The following is a 23,278-nucleotide window of genomic DNA, read 5'->3' as shown; positions in this document are numbered from 1 at the left end:
ACTTAAATAGATGGACAGTATTACCCATCACACTTTGGGGAAGGGTGGAAATTCTTAAAATGAATATCTTACCCAGAATTACATATGTAATTTCGGCTATTCCATACCATTTCCCCTTTTCTTGGTTCAAAAAAATGAACTCACTGTTTACCCAGTTTATCTGGAATAAAAAGAAACCCAGAATAGGCCATAAGAAACTTTCAGTATTAAGATCACAAGGTGGCATTGGTGTACCAGATGTATATCGTTATTATCTATCATTCAATGCAAGGTATCCCATGGTGTTGGCTTATAAACCATACTTTAAGAAGGGCAGTTGGGAGTGGCTGGAGGAGATGCTTATTTCTAAAGCTGGCCATACTTCGGCTGCCTTGTTGTGGTACTCTGCTAAACCTCCAGCAACTCTCAAAAACTCCTTAATTAATTTTTCTTGCTCCATTACAAAAATGCTACATAATAGACTGAGAGTGAATGGATTATTATTAGCATCATGTCCGATTTGGTCCAATATATTATTGACTGCTGGAGGGACCCCATTGAATAACAAACTGTGGCAACAACTTGGGGTTCTCACTGTAGGACAGTTATTCAATGATAATGACATCCGCTCCTTCGCTGAAATGAGAGGTGAATTTAATATTCCAGAGTCATCATTTTTGGTTTATCGTCAAATTAGATCTGTTATTTATAAAAGAATACATGGTAACACTACCCTTTCATTTAAGCATGAATTAGACCGAAGCTTAATACAAGCTGTCACAAAGCGTGGTATAGTCTCTAACATATATAAACTTCTATCCCTTGCCCTACCTAATCCATTCATTCCCACTCAACAGGCATGGTAGAGTGATCTTCATACCTCACTCACTCCTGAACAGTGGAATAGTATCTGGAGGAGGGGCACGTTATCATCCAGATGTGTGAGATATAGGACTATACAATTTAAAATATTGTGTAGAGCATATTTGTCCCCCTTTCACTTGTCTAAAATGGGTAGAAATTTATCAGATAATTGTTGGCATGGCTGCGGAGGGCGTGGAACTTTTATACATCTTCTATGGGACTGCCCTGCAGTTAGGACTTTTTGGTCTGGAGTTGTTAATGTTTTAACAGACATATTAGAAGTCAGAATATCTGCCTGTCCTATCACATGCCTTCTTGGTCACAGACCTGACCATATAAAATCAAAATCTGTGCATGTCCTTCTGACTATGGGCTTCCTGGCTGCAAAGAGAATCATTCTCATGAATTGGAAGACTCATAAACCTTCTTGTTTTGCTTTGTCTGGATGGCTCAAAGGATTTATTAAGTATGGAACATGCTACTAACTTACTTCTGGACTTTGATAAAGGATTACAAGGACACTGGGATACTGTACATGCTTTTATTGACTCAAATAGACATTATACTAATATGATTTTATAATACCCTAAAACCATGCTTTATTATGATTTAAAGCCTGTACCAGGTACCATACATGATTTGTAAACCTGTGCATATGTATATATGTACATGGTCATGTCTATATATGTGTATATGATCATATATGTATACATATGTGTGAGTGTGTGCGTGTATGGTCGTGTATGTATGTGCATATGCAACCATGTTCATATGTATACAATCATATATATGATTTCATAACATTGTACACCCCCTTCCCTCCCCATCTATCCTTCTAATTTATTACTGTCTTATATTGTTTGTTTTTTTGGGGGGTTTTTTCTTTCTTTTTTTTTCACTTTTTTATTTCTATTTTGATGTGTTGGTATGTCTGCTTTGTTGTTATGTGTTTATAATTAAAAAAAATGTAATAAAAAAAAGTATATATACACACACACACGTAATTTTATATATGTATATGTATATAGCCTATATATACACATATGTATAATTACATATATACGTGTGTGTGTGTCTGTGTGTGTGTGTGTGTGTATGATTCTTGTAAACGCTGAGTGCTGAACACAGTTCCACAAACACAGTGTTGTCATGGCAGCCGTTTAACACGTTTCACTACAAAACAGAAGTCGTTGTAAGTTAAGAATACATTGTGTACTTTTTAAACATCATGCTATTTTACTCTCTAACACGCTATTTTAAGTGCTGCTTTATTTCATCTATGTGCCTCAGTGTTTTGTGGTCTGTATTATGTTTTTATACTGTTTCACTCTCAGGGAATACCTCCTAATCTCACTGCAGCACAATAACAATGAAGTCTATTCTATTCTATTCTGTTCTATTCTATTCTTCTGCCTAAAATTTGTCATGCATGATAAGAGTCGTGGCCATTAGGTGTCTACATGACATGTTTATACTGTAATTTACTTCTAGCAGGTTGACCAGATCCACCACAAATTCTGAGTTTTTGTCTAACAGCATTGCCATTGGTGTGGCGACCATTTTGCACATTTCGCCATGAAACAGGAAGTTGTTGTTACTTGAGCAAACACTGTCCAGTCTTCCTAAAGTTTCTCTTGCATGATAAGAGTCCCGGCCTCATGATATCTACCTGCTAAAATTAAGTTATAGGCATAATGCCACCAGCTGTTTCATACTTTGACATACTCCTCCCAGAGGGGTGACCAGATCCACCTCAAGACCTTGATGATGCTTACTCTATGGAAGATATACCATCTCATCCCTGCGTGTAGAATCAGACTTTCACACAGGCCTAAATGAACGGCTGCATCAGCCATACGGTGGCTGCTAGTACTCCCACTGGGTCTCATTCATGAAATGTGAGCAGAAGGAATTTGTGTGTAAACTGTTCGCAGATGGAAATTTACGTGCATGTTTGCATTCATCAATATTTTAGTAGCTCTGATCTTTTCGTAGCTACTAACAAAATCTACTCCTGCTCCTGACCACTCGTAGTGCTTGTGTAAATTTAGTAAAGCACATAAATATTGCTTGTCACTATTGGAAATTACAATTTTAATTCGTATTGCACTCTGTTATAGACAATACACAGATGCCTTTGAAACACATAATCTAAACATGACAAAATATTAAAAATGTAACACATTTAGTTAAATTAGTTGGCAATAAGCAGGTTTAAGATCCAGATTAGGTTCATGATTGTGAATTATCTATGTAAATCGACCCAATAGATTACACGTTCTTTCTACATGTTGAATGATGATAATAAAAATATACGTAAGGACAGCCAGATCACAGCCTCTTCGGCCTTGGTGCCTGGGTTCAGCAGGGGCAGCAGGTGGTGGAGCCACGAAGGAGCACGCGCCAGCTGAAAGAATTATTTGAGACAACACGTTTTTTTGTTTTTGTTTTGTTTTTTTTTTGGCTTTTTGATCATTTGAATGAATAAATCTGATTTGAAAAATGTTTAATTTACGTTGTATTAAACAGAGCTTTAGGCTATTAAGATTCAAATAATTTGAAGGTGATGCATACAAAACTGCTGTAGGCTATATGTTATCCGTATAATTTGTTAAAATAAATGTTAAATAGCTCTACATACCGACAGCCATCACTGATTTAGAGTTTAGCATTACGCACAAAACATCTCTGGTTTCCCGTTCCCACTTCATTCAAAACCCCACAAATGAATCTTCTGTTTGTTTGGTGACCGCTGTATTTTTTGTGTGTGCGTGTTTATGCGTTTCTTTGCCTCCAGTTTCATATCAAACCATTTAAGCTTCACCTCTGACATGGTTCTTTGTACTACGGAGACAACATTAACAGCATCTGTTACCTCCCTCCAGGCCTTCGCTTTGCCTGTCCCTGTCACACCACTACTAACTGAAGAAATTAAAATGTTTTTTCTTAAGTCCACTTCACCCAAAATTATTTCGATCTCCGCTTCGTAAAAATTATTTTTTCTTTCTCTCTCTTTCTTTCTTTGCGCCGTGACTGACAGGTCGACAGGATTCACCTACACCTCCTTATATGGTGGTCATTGGCTATCCATGGGTGGGGATTCATGCTAATTGCTGATTACTGGGAGCGCGCTGTCAAATCTGAGTTTCCCGCAGCATTCCTGAATCCGGAGTAGGTTTTTAGTAGAGTAGGCTTTTATGTGCAAATCTACACACAGATTTACTAACTTTTCATGAATGAGACCCAATGTGTGCAAAGGCGCGAGGGACCATTCATTACTGCTTTTAGCTTTAATTCTGTTTGGTTTTTCTTAAAGGCTATCATATATTGAGATGTATTGAACTTTAGAGTCTCTAAAAGGGCTTTTAGCTTGTTAGTGTCTTGAAATAGGGAACATCACAATTCCTGAAATGTAGTTTTTAAAAAAAAAACAGCGTGGCACAAACCATTTGGTGGTCTAAGCTTTTAAAGACAAAACTGATTTTTTGGGAAACACAAACAGTTGGAACAACAAGCGCACTCTGTATAGGGAATGGGCACAGTGACGTCACCATGGACGTTGCCGCCATGTTGATGGTTACGGGCAGCAGTAAACAATTGCAGTAGTTGCGTCGCATCGAGTGGAGAAAGCGAGGGAAAAGATGTTAAGATGCAAGAAAGGAAAGGGAATTTACTGGGATACATTGAACCACAAAGCCAGGGACCGGTATATGGAGAAAATGAACGCTATAAATGGTTTGGACCTAGCCTTGGACCAAGACATTCAAACGAACCCTGTTTTTCGTTTGGGGGTTCCCGGTCTAGACCGATTCACGTCTCCATAAACGTTCAAATCAAACATGTAAGGTACTCACCTCATAGGCACAGATGTTAGGAAGGTGTACGGGGGGTTGCCGTGTGTTTGTATATCCGTTATTGTTCAATAAACATTTTTATTTTTTTCATCATTTTTATCTCGGATGTCTGAAATTTTCTTCACCCTTTCTTCGTCCTGCAATGAATGAGTGCAACGGCTTTCTACTGCGCCACAGCGCCACTATAGCGGTTGGGAAGTGTATTGCACATTGGTAGTAAGAGCAGAGATATTGGATAAAGCGAGATACCCCACTCAGCTCACTTCCTGATTCAGCGACGTCAGCGCCACACCCCCGTAGGAGACTTGTGGCAGCTCTGAATGTATTGTCATCAATGAGGAAAATGAACGTGATCACAACTTAAGGTCAATTCTTTCGCCTTCTAGTCACTAAAGTAAATATTGGGTTCATTTTCCACAAGCCACACATCTTACCAACATTCTGACACTAAAGCTGCATTTTTCATCCGCACAAATCAAGAGAAAGTTAACTGTGTTTGAGCCCTGTCCGTCTCAGAAAACAAGTTCTCGCGAGATCTCGTGATCTTGATAAACAGGCGGTAAAATCAGGCGCAAAATCACAGTTAGCTTACAGTTATTTACTTATTGACCACTTACCTCGAACTCAGTCGACTGCGTCCACCTGCTTCTCGATCCGCATACACAGACATCCACAGATCCTCTGATCAACACGAGGTGGTGGGGAGGGGGGAGAGGGGGGTTGAGGGAGAACAGGCTCTGATTGGAGGGAGAGCTAACCATGCCCACTTAGGAGACAGGAAGAGTAAGCGTTTTCTTAACATTGGATAAGCCTACGGTGGGGTATCTCCTTTATCCAATATCTCTGGTAAGAGGCAATTAACGTCTTGGTCCAAGGCTAGAGCCTCTTACTACCAATGTGCAACACACCTCCCAACCACTATAGTGGCGCTGTGGCGCAGTAGAAAGCCGTTGCACTCATTCATTGCAGGACGAAGAAGGGGTGAAGAAAATTTCAGACATCCGAGATAAAAATGCATGTTTATTGAACAATAATGGATATACAAACACATGGCAACCCCCCGTACACCTTCCTAACATCTGTGCCTATGAGGTGAGTACATTACATGTTTGATTTGAATGTTTATGGAAACGTGAATCGGTCTAGACCGGGAACCCCCAAACGAAAAACGGGGTTCGTTTGAATGTCTTGGTCCAAGGCTAGGTCCAAACCATTTATAGCGTTCCTTTTCTCCATATACCGGTCCCTGGCTTTGTGGTTCAATGTATCCCGGTAAATTCCCTTTCTTTCTGGCATCTTAACATCTTTTCCCTCGCTTTCTTCACTTGATGCAACTCAACTACTGCGTTTGTTTACTGCTGCCCGTAGCCATCAACATGGCGGCGACGTCCGACGACGAGCTACGCAAACCCAACTGTTTTTTGCAAGTGTGAGGTGCAAACAGACGAACTACCTTAGCTGATAACGACAGTAACTCTACTCGCTACTTCTGGGGAATGCCGAAAGCCAAAATGAAAAGCTCTGAGAAAAGAAAAAGCGATGCTTTGAAGATGCTAGCGAGTGTTGCTAACTCTGCTAGCAAGCCTGCTATACCCACGCCTCCCGCTCCCGACGGGCTAATTGAGGCCAAGAATGCACTCATTGACAACATGCATGACTATCTCGACGCAGATAACGGCCAAGTACAGGTATTATTTATGGAAGAAGAGCTTCCACCTCTTCCCATTACACCGACTAAGCCCCCTGCAGTTAAACAGAGAAAAGTTGAAGACACGGGGATGGCTACCATCCTCTCCCAGTTCTCTCTCTCTCAGCTGATAAACAACAGAGCGGACGCCCTGGAAAAGATGGTCAGTAACAACTCCAGTGTGATTGCAGAAGTGAAAAAAGCAGTCAAAGAAAACGCTACTCAGATTACAGGTGTCAAGGAAGCATTTGACTTTATCTGTGCTGATATAAAGACCATGAAGGACAGAGCTGATCACATCGAGTCGAAGATTAAAAAACACGAAGCAAGCCGTGACACACATGAGAAATGCTTAGCCCATCTGGAAAGTTACACCCGCCGCTGGAACCTGAAACTCTACGGCTTGGAGGAGAAGAAAAAGCAGGACGTGCGAAAAGAAGTCATCCAGGTGTGCCAGGCTCTTCTTCCAGAGGCCAGAGAAAAACTACCAGGCGTCGTCAATACGGTGCATCGCCTGGGGTCCAGGAAACCAACCAACAACCAACCCAGAGGCATCATAATGCAGTTCACCTCCCGGATCTACCACGATGCCATCTGGCGTGCAGCGAAAAATTCATCCTTCCTGAAGAGCAACAACCTGAAGCTGGCAGAGGACTTGTCGACAGAGGACAGACACAAGAGGAACCAGCTGTGGCCTAATCTCTCAAGACAGATTCTGCAATTTACATTGTAGAATCTGTCAGCAGCCCTGTGTGAAAGATGACTACAGAGGGGGGGAGGGCAGGGCTTTGAGTTTGAACGATGCTGCGCTTTAGCCAATCACAATGGAGGGGGCGTGGCCGAGACGTGCAGGTGTCCCCAGGAAATGTGTACCTACAGAAACAGCAAGCTCCGCGCCCATAGCGACTGATCCACCCAAAACGCCGTCTCATCAACGTGATTTTTTTTTTTTTTCCAGCGGATGTCTTAGTTACAACATGATTGAGCAAACTGGAGTAGTTTCATGTTGTATCCGACAACGGGAGGCTTTTAATAGATGACGTCCTGATGTTAGCTTTGCTAACTGTCCCTGTCAGCTGCAGCCACTGCTGCTTTCTAGACATCGTGATTTCCCATAACTGAATAAATACCACACATAGCAACACAAAACTGCTTTGCTAGCTCACTCATGTTGTAACTAAGATATCCGCTGCAAAAAATATTTTATTCACAGACCGTTTATTGAGTTATTACCTTATTTTTATACAGTCTGTGGTTATTACAGACACCGCTAACGGCTAACGTTAACAGCTAACGGTTAGCCCAGCTAATCTACGATAACCATGTTAATTACAAAACACACAGAAATAGTAATGTTTGTTCAATCATTGTGTTGATAGACTTAACAAACATCAGATTAGTCTACACGGTGATATAGTGACGTGAAAAATGTGATATATAGCTAAACTCTGCTGGTTTTCTACCCGAAGTATTTGTAAACAACACAGTGATTCCCTGGGGGCACCGCCGGAAGTTAAGGGCGTGAGCGATCGCCGAGGCTCCTGCACTTCCGTTAGTCGAAAACTCGGGCTGTGCCTCCAGAGGTAAAGGAAGAAAAAAAAATTTTTTCTCTTTTTTTTTACCGATGGATTTCCAGATTGGCTGTGGCCTGCTGTGGAAAAGGCACGTAAAGAAAACAAGCTGGCTTTCTTCGTTGGTGGCCGTGCTTTTGTGAATGGATCTGAAATATTCCCACCATAGAAACACGGTTGATGAGCCAATGTTAACATGAGGTGTTATCAGTAAGGTTTACAATTTTACTTTTCACTTCTTCTCTCTTTTGGACTAATGCCAGAGGTTGTTTTTTTTCTTTTCTACAGTGGACATTTAATTACACTGGCAAGGTAATGTTAGTAAGGAGTGAGGTGCCTTCAAGTTAAAAGCTGCTATTTCTATTTTATTGTTTTTTTTTTTGTTTTTTTTTGAAGATATACATGTACTTTATAAAAGTCCTTTCTAACTACAGTTTAATGCAGCTATTTTTAGTTATGTACCTACCTAAAAATTTACCAACCTCTGCTTAAAAAGAGAAGAAGAATGTGCCTTGGTTAAATTTTGTGAGAGGATGTTTGCTACACTGAGCGTATTTTACTGTCTCCTCAGGTTATTGCTTTACTTGAAACCACACTAGATGTTCGCAACTGTTTTGAAAAGGGTTTGTTCTTCTCATCTACTTGTAAGTAAGTACACCCTTAGTGACCATAAGTTCTCTTTACTTGGTCTAGCACTTTATTTTATTTTTCTATTACTCTTTTTCATTCTTTATGTCTTTATCTGTTATTTCACTAAATGTGAGAGGTTTAAGAAACCACGTCAAACGTAAAGCTACATTTCTATATTGCAAATGTAAAGCTACATTTCTATATTGCAAACAGCATAACACTGACTTTTGCTTTGTACAAGAATCCCACTCAACTGAACAGGATGTTAATTTTTGGAAGTCACAGTGGGGAGAAGATTTATGGATGTCCCATGGGTCAGAACGCTCAGCTGGTGTTTGCATTTTGAAAAATCGTTTTAATGGGAAAGTTTTATTTTCAGACTGTGACAAAGATGGCCATTTCATATTTCTTGTTCTTAAGATTGGAAACTTAAGCTACATCTTAGTCAATGTGTATGGGTTTAATTCACAAGCAGAAAATAACACTTATATTGATACATTAGAAAAGCGACTGCTCCACTGGCTTTCAAAGTTTCCAAATTCTTCAATAATATTTGGTGGAGATTTCAATATTACACTGGATAATCAAATTGACAGGTGGCCTCCAAGGAACTCCGACTTCTCCAGTTCTCATTTGAAGAGGTTAATGGATAAATTTATTTTAACTGATATTTGGAGAGATACCCATGTATTACAGAAATCCTATATATGGTGCAACAAGTTGTTGTCTAACATGTCACGCATTGATTACTGGCTGGTCTCTAAAGATCTGAAAAATGTCTTAACAAACATTCTGCCTTCGCCATTATCTGATCATAAAACTATCAGCATCAATATTCCTTTATTGTCTTTTCCCTCCTCCATTAAATCCTCATACTGGAAGCTTAATAGCACCATTCTTAAATATAAAGATGTAACTACTGAAATTGAAAGATTGATTAGACATTATTGGAACAAAGCTCTGAATGAAAATGTATATAGCAATAATTGGGAGTTAATGAAGTATGAGATTGCTGAATACCTGAGAAAATACAGCGGTGATTTGGCAAAAATAAGAAGAGCAGAAGAAAATGATACAATACTTAAGATTACTTCTTTATCGTCCAGACCACTAGAGGCTCTCAGTGAGTCAGAAAAGATTGAGCTTGCTGAGCAACAGCATAGGTTGGATGAGATATACAAGCGAAAAGCTGAAGGAGCGTTTGTTAGATCGCGTAGAAGATGGCTTAAAGAAGGTGAGCAGAATTCTGCCTACTTTTTTAGTCTAGAAAAACAACAATCTAAAAACAATGCTATACAGCAATTGAAAATTGAAGGGTTAATTAGCGATGATCAAAAGAGAATAGCTAATTATTGTGCTGAGTTTTACAGTAATCTTTATACCTCCAAGTACTGCCATCAATCTAGCTCTGACTTTTTTGATTCTATTCCTAATATTAATCAGCTGAGTGAAGCAGATAGTATTTTTTGCGACCGCCCTATTACATTGAATGAAATCATTGATGCTATAAACCATTTAAAAGTCAATAAATCACCTGGAACAGATGACTTTACAGCCGAATTTTAAAAGCAGTTCTGTGAAAGTTTAGCCCCATTTCTAAAAGAACTATATGCAGGAAGTACAGACAGAGGTTCACTCCCTCCTACATTATGTCAAGGTCTTATCACCCTCATTCCTAAACCTAAGAAAGATCATCTCATATTAAATAATTGGCGCCCAATATCCTTATTAAATAATGATTACAAAATGTTTGCACTTGTACTATCTAACAGGCTGAAATCTGTACTAGATACCGTAATAGACGAATGTCAATCAGGTTTTATATGCAAAACAGACATATTTCTAATAATGTAAGGTTAGTTTTAGATGTATTAGATTACTCAGATCTCATTCAAGATGACAGTTTTATTCTTTTCTTAGACTTTAATAAAGCTTTTGATTCCTTAGAGCATGATTTTATGATGGTGCCTCTAAGCAAATTCGGTTTTGGCAATTTCTTTTGTAAAGCAGTTAAAACATTATAAACAAATGGAAATAGCTCTATTAAACTAAGTTACGGCACTTCTCCAAGATTTCCTTTAAAACGTGGCATTCATCAAGGGTGTCCTCTGTCTGTATACCTCTTCCTTCTAGCTGCAAAACTTCTTAATTTACAGATTAAAGCCAGCCCTTTAAAAGGCATTACTATCGCCAATAGGAAAATAATTATCAGCCAGCTGGCAGATGATACAGCCTTACTTCTTAAGGATGCAGTTGTCAGTAATATCAACTGGAAAAAAGTCTGGTCTTTACCACAGAAGTTTCTTCTAACTAATAAGGTAAAGGAAGTTTCATTTAAGCTGATCCATAGATTCTATCCAGTCAAACACTTTTTACAAAAACTGAAGAATGACATTGATGTAAAATGTTCCTTCTGCGAATCTCTTCCCGAAACATGCTCTCATTTATTTTGGTATTGTGAATTTACTCGTGAACTGTGGAATGAGATTAATAAATTCCTAATTATTAGTATTTTCCCAGATTTTTATTTGGCTGTTGTGACTACAGAAGTAAAGATGAGAACGCTTTCTTTCTTATTAATCTAATTCTACTGTTGGCTAAGTTTCACATACACAAGTGTAAATTCACAAACAAAAAAACAAATTCCTCTGTGTTTATAAAAGAAATGGAACCGTATATATCAACGATCTCCCCCTCACAGAACAAAAAAGCTATAAAACCTTTAATATATGCTCTACTTATAAAGTGTTCACGTGAAATGCCTGCCATACCCCCCCCCCCCCCCCCCCCCCCTCCGTCTTCTTCACTTCTCATGTCTTTCTTGTTTACTTTTGATTGTAAATGATTTGTTTTATATCTGTCATTTTTTGTCAAGGTTGCACCAGCATACTTGTATTGTTTTTATACGTATCTGTGTGTGCCAGCAATTCTCAATAAAGTTTTTGAAAAAAAAAAAGAAAAGAAGAAGCTCCTCAGAGCTGAGAAATTACAGCTCTATAGACTGACTGACCAAAGCCAAGTTCGATCTCTTAACAATCAGGAAACGTTTCTGACGATGTAAACACAGTTATTGGTAGCCTATATGTGCAGTTATGTAACGTTACCAACAACATTTAAATAGGCTGAAGCGGTCAGGCTGACCCTTGTGTCATAACATAGTTTTTCTGCAGTGTGCTGTGTTACTCCCAAAAGACTGGCGGAGGGCCGACTTTAATACAAAATTACATAAACAAGAAGTAACGTTAACCTATTGACACATTTAAAAACTTGATGATATTACTTTCATGATCGCGTTCCGATCACTATCTGTCACAACGATGGTAACAGGAAACACGAGTGAAGTTAATGCAGCCAGCCGAAGTAACGTCAGGCTGCCAGCTGGTGGCACATAAAGTTGTCTATGTCCCCACAGACTCTGAACCAGCTGACAGTTAATGTTCATGCAAACAATAAATGAAATGTCACGTCATGGAAGATAAAACCACACTTACATAATGACGTCTTATCACCCTGCGCCCTTGTCTCCCATCGGTCGTTGTATGCGGACATTGACGTTATCCTAATTACTTGTATTCTTTTGCTTTGGCCTTTCTTGCTCACTCCATCTGGTGATTAAATTAGCATTGTAATGTGACTACAAAGACACAGGGTCCGGCCCAAGTCTTTTTATAGTGCTACTGCTAGCCAAGGCTATTCAAGAGAAGGCTGAGACACGGAGTCAAACATGGGGGACTGCACATGCGCAATGTAACTTGAGCTGCGATTCTGGAGGGTGACAGTGCTGACCAGATGTTATTGCGCATGTGCAACCCCCCATGTTTGACCCCGTGTCTCAGCCTTCTCTTGAATAGCCCAGTGCCGTCAAGGGCTCTGGAATAGCCTTGATTTGTGCAGCGAAGAGCTAGCGCTAGGAGCTAGCAGCAAGCTTTAAGCAGCTACGAGCTAGGATGGTCGAGAGCTTCCTATCCGGAAGCGTTTTTCAGCTGAACGCCATGACGTATAAATACCCGCCCTCTTCATCTGGCTCATTTGAACGAGATGGCGGAGAAACAGCGCAAGTGTACCCGTTACATGCATTCTTTGCAATGAAACGCTGTAGTTCACATGCCTACGTGACTACAAAGAGTAACGTTAATGATATTTCGTGCAAGACTGTCATGTTGTAATTAAGTTTATTTCATTCACAACCCGTTGCGTTGTTCAGCGGACTGTCGGTGATGTGTGGCTGTTAAATGTGCAGCTGATCATGTCCAGAACCTGTTGGGAATAGAATGATTTTATGTGTTTTACTATAAGTTGTGTTTCACTATATAAGTTTTAGATGTGTGAACAATGAGAATACTGAGATGATTTCAGCTGATCTGAATGTGTTTGCTTTGCAGAAGTGGAGAAGTACAGGAGAGGAAGAGACATGAAGTCTGAGGAGCACATACCGCAATGCTTAGATAATTAGTTTCATATATGGTAAAAAGAATAGAAAGTGATATACAGATAGTAAGGTACAGAACGTGTAGGGAGTTGTGTTGTTCTCTTGTCTTTCAAAACAGGAACCACGCCCCCACCGCCAGCGGGAAGGAGTCAGATTAACACGAGGCAGGGGTGTGGTGTGGTGAAGGAGGAAGTGGAACTGCCAATGAGAAGAGGACAACGCCTTGCGTGCACAATGACACTCTGTTACGCTCAAATATACTGGGTCAGGGAAAGGACAGGAGGTCAGACTTCGTGAACTGACACACCTTTGTTGTTCGTCAGGGACGTGAAGTTGAGACCCAGAGCTCTGTAATTTTATTCCTTTACTGCTTAATAAACTACATTAACTGAGACCGAATATCTTCTCCTATTGCTTCATTAAAGAACACGCAGGACTGAGCTCACACATAGCACATTGGAGAGTAGGATGGGACTCTCAGTCCAACAATTTGGTGACCCCGACGTGATGAAGACGGAGAAGTGACGGAATAAAGACAACTATTCAGCGAAGACGACAGTATCGTGACAACACTTGGCCGGCCTGAGAAAAAGGTAAGCAGACGCCTGTTTTATCGAAGTCCTGCAATTGGAAATGCTAAAAGATTGTGTTGTCATTTTACTACAGTCTCCTAGTCTAAAATGTAAAGGAATAAAATTAAAACACAAAAGTGAAATGCCCCGGGGCAGGGTGAAAGGCCCTGGAGCAAATCATAAATTTGACTCCTAAATACGAAACATAGTCAACACCTCGACAGGACAGGGTGAAAGGCCCTGGAGCAAATCATAAATTTGACTCCTAAATATGAAACATAGTCGGGTGAAAAGCCCTGAGACTAGGTTTTCCATCTAGTCTCTAAAAAAGAAAAAGACGAGTGTCCTGAGGTTGATAAGCTCGGGGGGGAACCCATAAGGTTGCTCCTTGGACAGCTGAGAATATAGTCTGAAGACACGAGTTGTCTGAGGTTGAAAGACCTTTGTGTAGATTGTTACAACACAAAAAAGAGGTTACAGAGTTCTGCGGGCAGGGGAGCGTTTTCCATGTGATCCCTAACACTGAATACTATCGCTCATGTTGAGACATCTATTCAGTGGTCCGCAGAACCACCCTGATATTGGGAGTGTAAATAAATAAGTCTTTTAAGGGGTTATTGTTTTGTGAGTGGCTTACCGACAACCAGCTATTTTTACGGGGCGAAAGAGTTGTGTAGAGTCTATTAGAGGTGACTCGAATTCCAACTCTTTTCGTGCCTGTGCGGTGGTCGCGTTCTGTGGGAAAAAAAAAAGGAAGTTGTGTAATTTCGCCTTAAGATAGAAGCCATTTGCCGCCGAGCCATAGGCACCCCGCACCCTCCTAGGAGAGCGGTGTAGAAGCTTGGGTGTGTCGGCCTGCATTTGGTGGAACTTAAGCAGCAAAATCACAAAGGTAGAAAGGGGAAAATAAGTCCGCGCGGACTGCGCTGCAGAGCGGTCACGTGGCGCTGAGTATTGTGTGTATTGTTGTAATTGTGTGAAGTTTTGTAACATCGTGACGAGTAGTACCCTCTGAGTAAAATAAGTAAGGACAGAGGAGGGACAGAGAGACATCATGGACGGTGAATTTGACAGGGACTATCGTGAGCAGGGTGGGTGTCCTCCCATCCTAGTAAAAACACAGTGTGGGGAGATTAGGAAACAGTTATTGTCAGGAGTAATAGATAAGCAGAGACAGGCTGTAGGAAAGGAGTTTGATGATTTATGGAAGGCATTACAGGCCCAAAATGAGCTTCCTGGCGATGAGGAGGCAGCAAATGTTACAAAGAAATTGCTGGCTGCAGAGGTAAAGGCAAGAGATGATTTGGTAGAACATACAAAAAAGGAGAATAAACCAAAACTCATAAAAAGACAATGGAAAAAACCAGAAGGAGGAGAAGGAACGTAAACGCGCCTTGCTCCATCAGATGGCAGTTACTGCCATGGCTTATTGGAAACACACTGATAAGACTCACACAAAAACAAAACAGAGACAAACAAACTCCGCCAACTCCTGTGCCAGTTCCTGCGCTGGCACCACCAGAGCCCACCCATAATAGATTGTATCCCAAGCTACCTCAGACACCCCCAGCCCCATCTCCACCACCATACTTGGGGAGCAACAGGCAAATGCCTTTGCTGGTGATTAAGGAGGGAGTGATCAATGCAGATGTGGTGGATGAGGAGGAGTATGAGAAAGCTAAACAGGAAGTAACTAGGGAAATAAGACAGGGGTTAGCACATGTAGAGAGACTGACACAGGAAGTAGCAAACGTTTTGTCTAATGCACAGAGTGTGCATCAGGACCCCCTGAGGTCTTTCAATGGGGGCAAGGAACAGGAAGAGGAGGTGTGCAGCATAGATAGCAGAGGCAGCGGCAGGAGCATAAAACAGGGCCCTCTCTCCACCAGTACACCTAAAGTGGAGGCTGGAGGGGAAGAGTCAAGAGCACTAGCAGAAACAGTGTTCCAAATAAGGGGGAATAGAGAAGATTCAGGGAGGAATAGCAGCAGAAGGGAGAGTGAGAATAAGACGCAAGAACCAGGTCAGTATGATGCAGAAGAGGAAGCAGACAACGAGGGAGATCAGATATGGTCAGACACAGACTCAGGGGAAGAATACGAGGAGAGAGCAGTGAAGCTTACAGGATTAATAAAGTCATATACAATGCCATCAGAGAAAGGCAGAGAAGGACAGTACAGAGTCAGCACAGGTTCAGCTGTTGAAACTCCAATTGGAAGATACATGTCGTAAAACCAACGATGCAAAAAAGCAGAGAAAAAATCAACCAATCAGATGGTTCAGCAGCCTCCGCCCTCCCCCACACACGCTCCAGATCTATTTCCGACCCCAGAGTGGGTTGATCCTTGCCCTCCCCATTGGGAGGATTCAGAGGCAGGGGTGGGGGTCGTGGCGGCCCAAGAGGGGGTCAGGGCGGTAGAGGGTGTTTTATTTGTGGAGCCACCTTGAATCTCCCTGTGTCTAAACACCAAATATCATTCTCAGCAGCTGAACTAACTGGGTTCTCGGGACAACCACAAAATCTGCCGCTCACCAAACCACTCACTACCACCATACTCCAGGCTGAACAGACATTTTCACACAGATATGTTTCTTCTTTGTCATGCCCTGTGAATCTATTGGGGAGAGATGTGCTGCTGAAGTGTGGAGCTTCCATACTCTGCACCCAGATGGGCTGATAGTGACCTTCCCAAATGGCTACACTGTGAACTGCTCGTTAACAACTGTGCATTCCTCCTCGCAAATGTTGTTATCAGCGGATACCTCCCCCACGGCTGAAGGACATTGGGCTGATATCTACTGGGACCTTCTCGAGCCAGAAACCATGGAGACGCCTGGCATTAGCACTCTCTATCAGTCTTGGCGTCCCTGGGTTCAGTCATTAAATCCCTACACGCCTCCTCCCGATCCCCTCCATGTAACTCTTTATTATGACAGGAATGGCGACGAGCTGTATCAACAAGCATTTTATAATGAGATAGAAGGGAAAATGTAGGAGATAACATCCACCTGCATACTGGTGGGAAATGAGGGAGTGGCTGCAGCTGTTGAACTGACCTCAGAGCAATTGCAGTGGTATGAGGCGGCGGAGGAAGCCTCCCCTCACATATCCTTGGCAGTACATGCAAAACATCAAGCCAAAGACTTAGGCCCTATGTGTAAAAAACACTGTTCACAGATGGATGTTGTTTTAGACATCCAACGGAGGGACTCAAAGCAGCATATGCAGTGGTAAGACAGACAGAGACAGGGTTTGAGGAAGTGATTACAGAAAGTGTGACAGGAAAAGAATCATCTCAATTGGCTGAACTCCAAGCAATGATTGCAGCATTAGAATGGGCTGAAGGGAAAAGAGTGAACATCTACACAGACTATGTGTAGACTATGTATGTGTACCTATGTCGTAGGAGCAATCCATGTGGAAATGGCACAGTGGATCAGATCTGGCTTTTTAACAGCAGCAAAGACCCCCATTAAGCATGAGAAGGACATGAGGAGACTACGGGAGGCTCTGATGAAGCCGGCACAGGTAGCAGTGATTAAGTGCAAGGGTCATGACAAAACAGGGACAGTTGTCTCCAGAGGGAATGACGCAGCAGATGTGGCAGCCAAAAGAAAGGCAGGATACAGTCAGCAGTATGTAATGCTACAAACAGAGAGAACAGTGCATGACCTCCTGCCGCCCTGTGATGTAAATATGTTAATAGCAGAACAGCAGAAAGCCTCTCCAGAGGAGCTTACAGTCTGGAGAGAAAGACGAGCAGTAAAGACAGAGGGTATGTGGGGGTCTCCAGATGGGAGACCTGCACTGTCCCCAGGGCTGAGGAGATCAGTCCTTCAAGAAGCTCATGGTGTGACTCACTGTGGGAAAACGCAAATGGCGCGATATCTCACTCATTTGTGGCACCCGTTTTTGCCAGCAATGATTGAGAATCACGTCCAAGAATGTAAGATATGTACAGAATACAATGTTAGACCCACAGTGAAACCACATCAGGGGGAGATTTCCCCTCCCTAAACTCCCAGGTCAAGAGGTCATTATTGACTATACAGACATGCTAGAGAGAGTGGGAGGATACAGGTGTCTTCTGGTGGCAGTGGATGCATACACTGGTTGGCCAGAAGCCATACCTGCCAAATCAGAGGATGCAAAGACAGTAATCAAATTTCTGAGAAATCAATATATCCCCAGGCACGGGTTCCCCAAACGAATCAGATCTGATAACGGGACTCACTTTAAAAACAAAGACCTACAGCAGGTAGAGAAGGCATTGGGGCCAAAACATACATTTGGCACAGTCTATCATCCACAGTCACAGGGCAGAGTGGAAAGAATGAATCAGTCTATTAAGGGAAAAATAGGCAAGATTTGTGCCCAGACTAAAATGACTTGGGTGGATGCACTACCCCTAGCTCTATTATCCATCAGGAGCTCTGTTAACTCACTGACAGGTTTTACTCCATATGAGCTGAAAACAGGGCAACAGTTCCCGGGACCGGGAGCTGGGATTCAAACTACAGAAGAGGAAGAAAGTCCTCTAAAATATAAACCGTATTATGACCAACTAACAGCATTGATGTCAGCTTTCTCCAAACAGGTGACAGCAGCTCGGGAGAGAGCAGAAGGAAAGGGGCACCCAACATCAGAGTGGGTCCTGCTCAAGGTGATTAAAAGAAAGTGGTTGGAGCATAGGTGGACTGGCCCCTACAAAGTCGTGGAACGGACGTCCCACGCCGTCAAACTACAGGGAAAAGGTGACACATGGTATCACTGGAGTCAGTGTGCAGTGGCAGAGACACCTGCCCGAACACTGGAAGACATAAGAGACAATAAAAAAAAAAAAAAAAACTCACTCACACCTACATTTACTCTTAGTTCAGCATAAGTGCGGTAAAGATATCCTGTGATCAATGTGAAGGTTAGAAGCTCCTCTGAAGCAACACTTTGCCCAGAGTACGATTGAATATAGCAGGCCAGGATATACTGAAAGTCTGCTTGCCACATTTTTATATTTACACTCCATATTTACCTTTACTTTTTACATTTACATTCATTTATGCATTATAGAGGAAATGATGAGATTGTTGGGAATAGAGCAACGCCACCATAAGTGGTTTGTATTGACCTGTGTTATTGTTTTACCTTTTTAATATTTTGAGTCTTCCCCCAGAGACAAAGCCACAGAGCAACCACGAAACCGAACCAAAAGAAGTGCGGGAACAGGCAGACCTTCCGACAGCTGCATAGATAAGTATGAACTATACGAGGGGAACAGCCATGGGATTTAAATTTGACCTGTGTTCTGTGATAAACTGTGGAGATAAAACCCTCCATTTATCCCTGCCATCTACCTGGACCGGCACGTGCGCACTGGTCCTACTGGCAGTGCCTCTGGTCCTCTTAGGGCTGAGGGACTCCCAGGCCAGTTCTAGCAGAAAGAAAAGAGACACGTTTGACATTGGCTCTGACTCCACCACGTATATAGACGCCATAGGCATTCCTCGTGGGGTTCCAGATCAATATAAACTGCGGGTTTTGAAAACATACCCATACTAGCTGCACTGTTTCCCATCACCCCTAACAAGAATGTTGACAGAATTAATTATGTTCATTACAATGTTCTCAGATTGGCTAACAGCACCAGAGATGCAGTTGGGAGACTCTCGGAGCAGTTGGCGGCCACCTCCCTAATGACAATCCAGAACCAAATTGCCTTAGATATGCTTTTGGCGGAGAAAGGGAGTGTCTGCTCTATGTTCCAGGGTCTCTGCTGCACTGTCATCCCAAATAACACAGCTCCAGATGGGTCAGTCACTAAAGCACTGGAAGGGCTACGTACACTGTCCGAAGAGATGCATGAGCATTCAGGTATTGATAACCCCATAGGCGGAGTGTTTAAACAATGGTTTGGTAAGTGGAAGAATCTAGTGGGATCGGTATTTTTGTCTCTGGTGGGAATGCTCAGGGTGTTAGCATTGTGTGGCTGTTGTTGCATCCCATGCATCAGGACTCTCTGTGAAAGGATCATAGTGTCAGCAGTGGAGAGAAAACATCCACAACCCCCACCGTATCAGATGACTCAAATGGAGACGGCCACCCTATTGGGGGGAACCGCCGACAGATTCAGATTCAGATTCAGAAGAAGACAAAGTATGAGTGGTCTCATGTGTATGAGACCAAAAGGGGGAGTTATAACTTTTTGTTTCAAAAGAAACAGTGCAGTAATCACAAGACCTAAAAAGGGGGACCTGGATACATTGGGACTGAAAAAAAAAGTGGCCTCAGTCCTATGAGGCCAAAAGGGGGACTGTTGGGAATAGAATGATTTTATGTGTTTTACTATAAGTTGTGTTTCACTATATAAGTTTTAGATGTGTGAACAATGAGAATACTGAGATGATTTCAGCTGATCTGAATGTGTTTGCTTTGCAGAAGTGGAGAAGTACAGGAGAGGAAGAGACATGAAGTCTGAGGAGCACATACCGCAATGCTTAGATAATTAGTTTCATATATGGTAAAAAAGAATAGAAAGTGATATACAGATAGTAAGGTACAGCAAGTGTAGGGAGTTGTGTTGTTGACCTGTGTTCTGTGATAAAGTGGAACCACGCCCCCACCGCCAGCGGGAAGGAGTCAGATTAACATGAGGCAGGGGCGTGGTGTGGTGAAGGAGGAAGTGGAACTGCCAATGAGAAGAGGACAACGCCTTGCGTGCACAATGACACTCTGTTACGCTCAAATATACTGGGTCAGGGAAAGGACAGGAGGTCAGACTTCGTGAACTGACACACCTTTGTTGTTCGTCAGGGACTACATTAACTGAGACCGAATATCTTCTCCTATTGCTTCATTAAAGAACACGCAGGACTGAGCTCACACATAGCACATTGGAGAGTAGGATGAGACTCTTAGTCCAACAAACCACACGTGTTGATATAACACCACGCACGCGCGCGCGCGCACACACACACACATTTGCCGATCATTAATTGTCTTGCATGTCATGTGAGTGGAATAATGTTTAATAGCCTGTAGGTAATATTAATTATTAATATTAATATTAATGAATATTATTACTTTCATTAATGCTGTTGTAAGCTACTGTTATTACCATCTGTCCTGCATCTCTCTCTCTGTCTCTCTGTCTCTCTGTCTCTCTCTCTCTCTGTCTCATTGTGTCATATGGATTACTGTTAATGTATTATGTTGATCTGTTCTGTATGACATCTATTGCACATCTGTCTGTCCTGGAAGAGGGATCCCTCCTCAGTTGCTCTTCCTGAGGTTTCTACCGTTTTTTCCCTGTTAAAGGGTTTTTTGGGGAGTTTTTCCTGATCAGCTGTGAGGGTCTTAAGGACAGAGGGATCGTATGCTGTAAAGCCCTGTGAGGCAAATTGTGATTTGTGATATTGGGCTTTATACATAAAACTGATTGATTGAGGCAGACTCAAGGCCAAAACACACTGGCGGCGTCATATGACGGTGGCGTCATTGACGCGAGTCAAGTGCCGCCTCCAACACACACAAAAAGCGTCGCGCTGCGGGCGTCAACCGGATTTCTATTTCACATTCCAGTCCGCTAGGCTGGGAAGTACAAAATAGCGCTTTTTCAAGGGCGGCGACACTGGAAAAATAGGACAATAGCGTAAAGTGCCGCGGCGCGGCACGTGGACACGCCTCGAGCCGCCGCCGGTGTGGGTTTGTAAATAGAAAATAATGGGGGCGGCTGTTTTGACGTGCGTCGTACGCCGCCGATGTGTTTTGGCCTTGACAGGTCTGATATGTCTTAATCACTCAGCAGCTGACTTGTTGAATGATGGCAAGTGGATTTAATAATAGTGATAATAATGATGATGATAGTAATAATGATAATGATGCTCATCACAGTGACAGTGGAATAGCAGGGCTACAGACCGTTCTGTAATTGCACAAACTTCGGCAAATGACTCAATACATACAAAACTGTATGACCAGAGTAATGACGGCGGGGGGTGGGGGCTACTGTTTTGGTCAGCGAATATGAGATTTGGGATGTACCCATAGTAATGCCAGACGCTGGCTGCTTTACGGAGTAGAGCCAGCAGTGCCGCGGTCATCAGGAATGGACGTCGCTTCACGTGACGCTTCAGTGGAAAGGACGTCTCATGTCTCTTAACCATAGACTCACCGTCACCGTGACGTCATCCATCCGTTTCTGAAGAGTGGATTTGAAGCTCAAAATACTCCGCTCTGGACGTCGCCATCTTGGCAGTGCCTGACTCCGCCCAACTCCCGGATAATCAAAAATGGGCAAAGAGGCCGGCCGAAGGAAGCCTGGTTGCTTAAACCCGCCCACCTCGCTTGGCGCTGCTAAGTTAGCTAAGGCTAACAAGCTAGGCTAAGAAGCTACGAGGCTAAGAAGCTACGCTACTTTGGCTAGCCCTGCCAGCTCCCTCACAAAACTTGAGGTAAGTTGAGTTTAGCTGAAACTAACGTTATAAAACAAACCTTGAAACAACGATTCAGCTGTTATCTTAAAAAAAACTTCAACTTTTTTTTAAATATATAACGCTAATTTTTTTATTACACTCATTTTACTTTCATATGCAGTGTGGAGCATTGGTGACAGCTATGTCCGGCGTGGTGTCCAGAGAGCTGCAGAGACCTTGGGAATCACCCTCAGTATGCTGGGCGTCCGTGTCTGCTGGTTTGGCTGGGGTGGACTGCAGTGGGGAGGCCTTCTCTCCTTCTTTTCCCTCCCACTCCCTGCGAGGAAGAGCAGCACCAGATGTCCTCATCATCCACTGTGGCGGCAGTGACATGAGGAAGGTCAGCAGTGTCAAGCTGGTCAGCATGATGAAGGAGGACCTGCACCAGCTTCACCTCCAGCATCCTGGCATTAAGATAATATTTTCTTCATTGGCCCAAAGGTACAGGTGGGAGGCTGGTGGCAATCCAGCAAAGATTGATAAGGCCAGGAAATGTGTTTACAGTTAGAAATTATATGTTTTTAAGTAAATTAGTTAATTGTCTTAAAGACCACCTCCAAACACAGTGAACTGCTTACAGTTGGCAGTGTCACTGCTTTTGAATTTGGGCTTTAGGACACATTTTGTTAGGTCTGATCATAGCCCAGACTGTCAAGGCTAATGTTGAGTTTTTGATATTCATCTATAACTTGTTTAAAATGTCAATAAATTCTATTTATATTTGCACTCCTTTTGTCTTTGTTACTGACTGAATGTTGTATTTCACAATCAAATCTGACTGTCAATTGAAAGGGCAAACAAATCATACACTACAGATAAAACATTAAGCAATAATGTTTAACATTGTCACTGACAAAAAATTAAGCAGTCCATTTCTGTGTGGGCCTGATTATTTCAACTTTGTACTTGAAGATAACTAAGCACCTTACACCCAGCAGCAGAGCCTGAGAAGATTTTGGAGAGTAACCTTTGTTTGCTGCTCTGTTAGAAGTCTAGTTTTAACACAGAAGAATGTGACTGGATAAAAGGGTTCAAAGTGAAAAACAAAGAATTAGCTGGACACAATAGTTTTGAAGCCCCCAAGGAGGTATCACTTGTTTGCTATGTTGCCAACTCTGAGAGGGTCTTCCTCACGCGAAGGTATTGTGACTTTTTTTGTAGTGAGGCAAACAGAAAGATAATCAGCCAGTTATGTGTTGTTTTTTTTAGCCTCACTATATAAG

At 42.3% G+C, this 23,278-nt stretch overlaps 1 protein-coding gene and 1 long non-coding RNA gene across 3 annotated transcripts in view; one reads left to right on the top strand and one right to left on the bottom strand.

Moving 5' to 3' along the window:
• The window catches only part of nlrx1 (NLR family member X1), a 125,914-nt gene extending 113,586 nt beyond the window's left edge, over nt 1-12,328 (bottom strand). For both annotated transcript variants that reach the window (XM_033631404.2, XM_078166820.1), the window contains exon 1: nt 12,077-12,328. The gene's annotated coding sequence lies outside the window, so the exon portion shown is untranslated. The remainder of the gene's footprint in view (nt 1-12,076) is intronic.
• Nucleotides 12,329-12,407: 79 nt separating this feature from the next.
• On the top strand, nt 12,408-22,987 carry LOC144462703 (uncharacterized). The gene is made up of 3 exons (XR_013490912.1): nt 12,408-13,607; nt 18,185-22,034; nt 22,177-22,987. It is a non-coding gene; the product is annotated as an uncharacterized LOC144462703 (long non-coding RNA).
• Nucleotides 22,988-23,278: the final 291 nt, after the last annotated feature.

The sequence above is a fragment of the Epinephelus lanceolatus genome, chromosome 4 (genome assembly GCF_041903045.1).
Source record: "Epinephelus lanceolatus isolate andai-2023 chromosome 4, ASM4190304v1, whole genome shotgun sequence".
Taxonomy (NCBI): Eukaryota; Metazoa; Chordata; class Actinopteri; order Perciformes; family Serranidae; genus Epinephelus; species Epinephelus lanceolatus.
This window is presented reverse-complemented; position numbering and strand designations above follow the sequence as displayed.